The 8,477-nt window shown below is 40.8% G+C and overlaps 1 protein-coding gene across 2 annotated transcripts in view; it reads left to right on the top strand.

Annotated features, from left to right (window-relative positions):
- The first annotated feature begins 2,174 nt into the window (after nucleotides 1–2,174).
- gng12a (guanine nucleotide binding protein (G protein), gamma 12a) overlaps nucleotides 2,175–8,477 on the top strand; it is a 31,782-nt gene continuing 25,479 nt past the window's right edge. The window contains exon 1 of one of the 2 annotated variants that reach the window (XM_084369992.1): nucleotides 2,175–2,543. The gene's annotated coding sequence lies outside the window, so the exon portion shown is untranslated. Of the gene's footprint in view, nucleotides 2,562–8,477 lie in introns of both variants that reach the window. The other variant, XM_084369991.1, reaches the window with a different exon arrangement.

Here is an 8,477-nt window from a genome sequence, read left to right as displayed (position 1 = left end):
TGTGAGATGGTTTTTGTTACAATATACAGTCTAAACACTAAATAAAACATGCACTGTTTCGGGTGTGTGCTAGGCTGTGTGCCTGAATATGAAAATGTTTTTCATGTAGGCAAAGTGCGCCTCTGCAAGGCTCAAAGCAGAACAACAACCTACTTTCACTTTTCTCACGAGTCAAGTTAGCCAGAGCGCGCTAGTGTGAGACAGGAAGTAGTTGTGTTTGTTTCTTTTAAGCACAGTCTGAAAGGAGAGATAAACTTGAGTTGTATATCACTTATATTGCTTCATCACAAGATGGTTAGTATTTATACAGTAGAGCCCAACAGATCTGTCGGTTGGTCGTTACTGGCCTGTCACAGATATATTGGTATCTGCCCATATGTTGCCTGATATGCATGGATTTGAAAAGATTTTTTTAGAGATTAAAATGCCAAAAAAAAAAAGATGCTTAGTGTAATTTAAAATGATTAAATTCTTGTTTAAGTTGATGTGTGCACTGATGTCAATTTAGACAATAAAGGTTATTGTTATACTGTAAAATATCCTACCTCCATTAGTTTTTTTTGTATGTGTAATAACCACATTTGAGGGATCATTGCAAAAAATGTGGGTATTTCAGCTGATATACCAAAATGGGAAATTTTTATTCCCTAGTATAAGCCTCCAGATTCAAGTATCAGTCAGGCACTAATATACAGCGTGTACTGTTACTTACAAATGTTTCTCTTTGGCAGGCTTTGCTTTAACTTCACTGCATTTCAGAGGAAAATCAACTGCATTTATTGGACAACTGCAGTAACCATGTTAAACTACGTTTAACATGAGATCAGCTCATGCAGTGTTGTTCATGTAATTTTTCTGCTGTGAGGTTAAACAAAAGCTTTTTGGAGTTCTAGCCTTGTTTAGGCTTTTTCTTTCTGCCTTGATTCATTTTGACAAAACAATGAATACAAAATATCCTAAATTACACAGTTTTTGACAGTTTTTGTTGGAAAAAAAGTTTAATTGTCACATTAAAATCTTTAAAATGGCACCTACTCCTCTGTCATCCTCTGAAGAAAAACACATTTTTAACTGGAATTCTCTCAACTTGAAGAGGATCATATAACCCTTTCATTAATCTTTATTTCAAATGTTACAGTTTCATGTGAATGCAAAACATCAGCTGGGAGAGTTCTTCATAATTTCAAACTTTAAAATCACTTCAATAACTTAAATTGAAGTTAAATCCTGATCGTGGATGCGCCCACTGCCATGACCCTGCCTGACACCCACCACTACTGTCGCTAATATTAGTAACATCTCTGCTACATACGTTCCACTACTATTATTGTAACTACATACCATCCTTACCATTAATCACTACTACTGTTATCACTAGTAATCACATTTCCATGTGCATTTCATTATTATTGCTGTAATACATCTTTATGTACTTTCATTCCTGTCAACCATCCATTATAATTGAATACATTGTGATCTCGTTGATCTGCTCTGTACATGCGACATCTATTGCACGTCTGTCTGTCCTGGGAGAGGGATCCCTCCTCTGTGGCTCTCCCTGAGGTTTCTTCCACATTTTTTTTTCCCTGTTAAAAGGGCTTTTTTTTTGGGGGCAAGTTTTTCCTCACTCGAATCGAGGGTCGAAGGACAGAGGGTGTCGTCTCTGTACAGATTGTAAAGCCCTCTGAGGCAAACTGTGATTTGTGAATTTGGGCTATACAAATAAAATTTGATTTGATTTGATTTAAAATTGGATTGGATTGGACAAAAGCACCTGTAAACTTACAAGAACCTTTGATTCATTAGTTTTTAATTATATCTTCCTCTAAGTCATTACTTTTGACAACAGCAGATTTTGAGTTGATAATTACATGGTGAGAAATACAAACAATATTCACAAGACAGTAATGACAAGACAATGGTACCCAGTAGAAATGATATATAACATACAATACTTTTACACTTAATTTACATAGAATTATCTAATTTTAACCACAAAATACATGTAAACAAATGGAGATAGTAAGATAACACAAAAGATACAATTTGATACCACTCAAAGTCGATGAACAATAATATTGATTTTTTTCCCTCTGCTGAAGTTTTATAAACCTCCATTGCGGCTTTATTTTGAAAACATCTTCCGGAAGTAGCATGCTAACAGCAGCTAGCTCGACGCTGGCGGACGTCCGCCTGCCTCCTCCCGACAAAACTCGGCTCTTCTCGTCGCGAAACGACCAAGTGGCGGAGGAAAAGGAAGGGAGAGAGGGGAGACTGGTCGTACTGGGAGGAGAGAAAAAAAGTAAACGACAATTGAATATTAACACCGACCGTCAGCGGAAAGTGAAAGCGGGACGACTCGGCAGCTCTGAAGTCTCCTGTGAGGTCCACGTAGAGCTGCTTTTCCTCAGTCCATGGTGTAAACACATTAGTGTAGTTGTGACATTGCGCCGTGAGCGACAGAGCAGAGGGAAAGGTCTCCTCCCAGTCTGTTGACGGATACAGTTTGGCTTCAGTGAAAGGAGACACAGCTAGACCTGACTGTACGTAACCCCGGCCAGGTAAGACTGCCATGTGTCGATAAACTGTCACGTTAACAGCGGACATAACGCGCTTTCACCTGAGCAAACAGTTGGTCTCAGTCTGCTCCACTGTAGGAGACATATTTACTGTCACTGCTGCCAGCTTTCACAGTCTTCATCCGTTTATGCAACACTAAGTGGCACCACAGCGAAATTACACCTAACAACGTTGTATTGTCCTCATGTGTGACTCCAGTGAACCGCACACATTAACATAAGATTCAGTGCTTCACGAAGAAGTGTTCAACAGGTGATAGATAGCTTGAGGTTTACTCAGCACTGCTGTCTGGGCCTCCTGCCCTGATTATTCCCCACAGGCCCCACCTACTGTGTTGGCCACATAATGACTTATTTTGTAAAGCAAATCGATTAGTCCAGAGCCGAAGAGCACTTTTATAGACATACAGTATATAAACCAGCCACTTCCTTCACATTATGCAATAGGTAGTCGCTTGCAACATTTCCAGTGCAGTCCAACATGAACCAATTAGATTATGGAGCCGGTGAGATGGCTGAAGAAGTGGAGACCCCCACACAGGGGGAAGTGGCTGAGATGTTTACATGGAGCATCAACAGCTCTGTTGATGTCCCCTGGCCATTAGGAGGGCAGAACACAGACCGGCCATTGATAAGGCCCACTCATTAGTACCCCATTCACCGCCATCAAAGCCTCCTCTCTCAACGCCCATCAACATGAGTGGGTGGCACCACACAAAGTGGAAGCTGCTTTCACCTCCATGACAGGGCTTTGGTGTGGTGTAACGTGCATTGAGGTTTTATTTCGAAGGAGCGGACAGCTTTATGACAAAAGTCATGTGTAGGAAGTGAGAGGAAAGCACCCACTACATGAACGTCGGCTCATCGTGGGATGCATCGATATATCAGCTGAACATCGGTATCAGCCGATATTCGCCTTGTTGACTGCTGTCGGCCTGTCAGACATATAAAATGACATCCACAGAAAGCAGTGGTGGGGCATCTCTTGTATCACATCAATTTTGCTCTGACACATTCATGACCTACTGGCTCGTGACCCCCGTGCCATTAACGTCGTCAACGTCATTTATCACGAGTTTTATAGTATAAATAGTTATATTGAATGTTGATTCATAAAGTTGTATGATTGAATTTGTGCTCTTTGCATAATGAAGGGCTAATCTGACTTGCTCAAAGTGGTTTGTTTCACAAAAAACTGGAAAGGGCAGACACAAAAATACTTACAATACATCACGGGCTCACTTTAGCAGTCAGGTCAACAATAGGAGAGTGCTACCACCAGTTGGCAAATCAAGTTCTTGGCAAAGCCTGTCATGAAGAGCGAAATCATTTCTTTTGACGAGAAAAGCCTTCAGTGACACTCTTTGCTTTTCTTTCAATGAAATATCCACAAGTTTCCTGAAAAGGTCACTGGGGAAACGACGTGTTAGAACTAACTAAAGTCCGTAATAACTGACGCACCAGCGGCCCTTTCAAGGCTTTAGGAGCATTATGCTAAGTTGCCTTAGCAGTAATAATAGTGTTGGTAGCATTGACTCAAAGTCATGGAACGAAATCTTCATGAATGAATGATACGCTGTACCAATCACTGTAAGAAAGAGGATTAGCTTCCTGTTAACATGGAAATTGCTAGTTCCAGTTAAGTGACGGGACACGCCGGAAGTTGTGCCCATAATTCGTGCAAAGGTATCAAGGATTAAGGTCTCCGGTTCTGATACAACAGCATCTACGCTAACCTGTTGAGCAGCCGTCGTTGTTATTTTTAAAGGAACAGTTTCATTCGCTGGTTGTCACATCCTAACCACACCTGTAGCTGCAGTCTTTAGCTGCCAGTAGCTCCTCAAAGGATGCTGACTGGTTCATTGTGTGTAATGTTTTCGTCCACAAGGTTATAGCTTGAAGACGAGGAAGACAGATTTGCAAGAAGATATGACAACTTGACAAAAATAAATAAAAAGTTGGATGACTTTAAAGTAACAAAATGTAATGTAATTTTTGAGAGCTACCCACCCAAAGCATCAGTATTTGACAATCTGAGAGACTCAATCAATGATCTTTCTGCAGGAAGTTAACTTTTTTTGCTTTAAATAGTTAAGTTATTTTTTTAAAATGAAGATTTCTTTGTTTCTTTGGCCCAAAATGGGAAATAAATTATTACCAAAACCAACAACAACAAAACCTAGGCCTTGGCTATCAGCGAAATGTCATTCTAAACACGAGTATCAGCCCAGAATTTGACAATCAATGCATCCCCCCTCATAATAGCATGAATATGTAGTCGTATGTGTTGTTTTATTAAAATGAACATGTGATGTCCATGAACATCTGTCAGGTCTGATTATGAGTGTGCCTGATGTAATTCCTTTGAACAAACACAAGCCCCTCTGTGTTGACTCATCTTTACATTCACAAGAATTTGTCTTTTCCTTCCCCTATTTGAATGAGTAGAGCAGTCCAGTTCCTCAAACAATGCGTACTGAGATGTGTGTTGAATGTAGAGGTAAAAACATGACCTTTGACATGATTGCTTTTAAACTCTAACAGCTTTGGTGGCTTGGGCTGCATTTGGAGCTAAGTGTGAGTAGGTTAGCCCGGATTTCTGGCAGGATTTAACGTGACGTGTGATGCATGTAAATTGATTACAAACAGGAGGAGGGGGCTTGGTGGTCGAGACGGGGAACTATGTCTTCCCTAATGCAAGGATTAGATAAAGTAAAAAAGGATAAGGTCAGGGAACTCCATGTACAGCCACAGAGAAAGAGGAGATGATCGATTTTAATGTCCTCCCTCTGTCTCGGTATGAGTTTGACTTGTGGAACAATGGATGAACTGTTGGGATCATGCGGGCAGAGGCACACGCAGCTGTAACCAATGCTGTAATACCTTATCGGCTAACAGGCTGCTCTGGCAGCGGCATGCATCTCCTCTGACGCAGAATGCTGCCTGACTCGATCGGCAGCTCTGTCGGCGACTCTTTGACAAGCAGCCAGTTTGGCGCAGGAGGAAGACACAGCGGTGGCCACTTGTCAGCCAGGACCTGTTTCCTCATAGTGCTGTCTGGATTCCCCGCAACACTTTCATTGCACACATTTACTTTTTTGAGGTAGGAGTTTGTGGGGTGTGCGTGCCTGTGCGTGTTTGCTCCACTGTCTTTTGAATGATGCTACTTCTTCCTCACTGGGCCGAGTGATTCACGTTTCATCAACGTGAAAAACCCACACACATACACACTCACAGAACTAAAGTACATGTTTCTACCTCGTCTTAGAGCACATTCACACAATTTCTTCTGTTTCGGGACCTATTTTAACTACATGCTAATATAAACTGATATTTCTGTCATGTATATTGATGGGTGTTTTAATCACTCTAGTAACAGTTCAGCCCGTTCTCACTACGAATGCATCAAATAAAGCAGCCTGGTCAGTGATGATGTTGTAGTTACCCTCCTAGCATCAGTTACCCCTTTAAGCAGCTACTCAGCTGCTTAAAGCTGTCCAGCTCTGGAGGAGAGGGTCAGGTGTAGAGCCAGACCTTCTTGAGGAATAAACACGCAGTCACATTGGTTTCTGCACTGATCCAGAGCCGTTTACTGACAGAAGGAGAGCTCAGAAATTACTTTTAAACTTTTGGAAGTAAAATTAGATTTATCTTCAGTCCTGTTTATCAACCTGACTGCAGCAGCAATCCACAGAGATGACCTCTATCGCCAGTTGTTTATGTACTGTAATGTTGACCATTGATTGGAGAGGAGAGGGGAAAAGAATAGAGAGAACCAGAATCTCTGGCGAGTTCTGAGTTGAGTTAGAGCTCAAATGTATGGGGTATGACTCCCCCACATATATTCACAGACAAGTTTTTAGTCATGTTAAGTTTAGTCTTGTTCACCAACTTCCCTATCCTGGGAGTAGTGATGGACGACAAAGTAAACTTGTGGATTTCTTTTGGGTTTGAACATTGTTGGAAACATTTGGGATAATGTAAGAACACAACGAGATATACAACAAAGATCTAGTCACTTAGAGACATATTAATGCAGAATTCTTAGTCCAAAACTGGCAACATTTTTATTTCAATCAGTTTATGATCAAAGAATAAGTAAACTTGATGAAAAAGGAGGAGACATTTGAAGCAAACTTTCTTTGCTTATCTGTAGAAGATATCAATCTGAGTTTATGCCAAAAAGTTAATACCACGACAGCCATCCCTTTCATATCTTCGCTTGTATTTGGACAGTTGAAGGCAGTCAATGATTTCGTCATGATTTCTGCACCAATATTATTTAGCTTCACCTTGGTTTATTAGGCTCTGCTCAGCCAAAAACAGACTTCCCTGTATGGTTACTACTAATAAATCTAACATAACTACACACCTCTGTAGTTCAGAGAAAGATGTACTGTAGCCCTTAAAGGCTTGTGTGTGTGTGTGTGTGTGTGTGTGTGTGTGTGTGTGTGTGTGTCTGTGCTGCATTGTGTGTGTGTTGGTAGTCACAAGGCCTAGCCTGCAGTGGTTTGCTTGAATTCCACCCTACCCAGGAGCAGATGTACTGAGAGGAGTGGCGGTGACATTGTGGGTACACAGTCACACCCATGTATCGGTTTGGCAGCAGAATTACATGCTTTCATGAAATACCAAGTTACTCTATCCTTGTTTTATTGGCTCAAAATAGACCCACTCTGGAACAAATCTACTGTAAAGCCGAAACATTCAACCAAGATATTGTTTTGTTAATGACAGCCGACAGGGATTAATATGTTACAGCACCAAAGTAATGATAGATGGTGATTTTTGTCACTGCCGGCATCAGGAAGTAAGGCGCCGTTAGTGCTGATGTACTAATCAGCTCGACATCAAACTCAGATGTACGCACTCGCCAAGCCAAGCAGGAAGTGTTGTCATAGCAACCTTCGCAGATAGGTAAGAATGGTAGTGTAACAGACCTACTTTCCCCTCGTTCCTGCAAATGTGTCAAGATTGTTTTTCTCTAATTTATCGTAATGGCTCTCCCTTTCTCTTTCTGCCTTTGTGCTGAGGCTGCCGGGTCAGAGGAGACAGTTGACTGACAGAAAAGGAGAAACTGGCCTCTCCACCTTTAAAGCACCTAAAATCCACGTCGGAGGAGAAACAGTGTAATGCTTTATTACCACGACTTCCTCTTTCCTTCCTTCTCGTGTCAAAGCTCCTTTACCTCCTTTACCGAATATTTTATTAGATCAATGTAGTGTGGCTTCAGATGGAAATGATTTTCTTCATGATGATATCTGAAAATGAATGTAGTTTGGTTAAAGCTTAATGCCAAATGATTCAAAGCCAAATGTTTACAAGGAAACAATGAGGGCTGCAGCGACAGATACTTTATTATCAGCTAATCTGTATTTTTCTGTTAAATTATCTAAAAGTTCATCTTTAAAATGACTTCTTTGGTCTCAGCCAGCCTACTATACACTATATAAAGGAGAAAAGCAGCAAATCCTTACATTTGAGGAGCTGGAACCAATGAATGTTGAGCATTTTTGTTTATATTAATGACTGAAATGGTTCTTGAAAAATTGTTGATTGGCAGCTTTACTGTTGAAATTCTGCAAGCTGTATAGGCTTACAATGAAGACCAGTCTGAGTAGTGATGTGTTCACTGGCTTGTGGGAAAAAAGACAACATTTAAGCAATAACTCATGGCAGTCTATGGTATGTTTTGACTTGCCATGGCCCACCAAGTGCTGAGGCCTGTGACAGCTTGTTAGGAGCTAACATAGAAGTCCAATATGTCTCACTAAAGGTGTAACACAACAGGTTATGGTTGGAATGACGTAACAAATCAACTCAATAACGCCATCTTGAGTCCTTTTTGTAGTTTTTTCAGGTTAATTTCCTTTTTGTTTTAGGTTGAAGTAGTTCATT

This window comes from Pagrus pagrus (genome assembly GCF_965226575.1).
Source record: "Pagrus pagrus genome assembly, chromosome: 12".
NCBI classification, from domain to species: Eukaryota; Metazoa; Chordata; class Actinopteri; order Spariformes; family Sparidae; genus Pagrus; species Pagrus pagrus.
The sequence above is the reverse complement of the archived record's forward strand: the minus strand, read 5'-3'. Positions and strand labels throughout refer to the sequence as shown.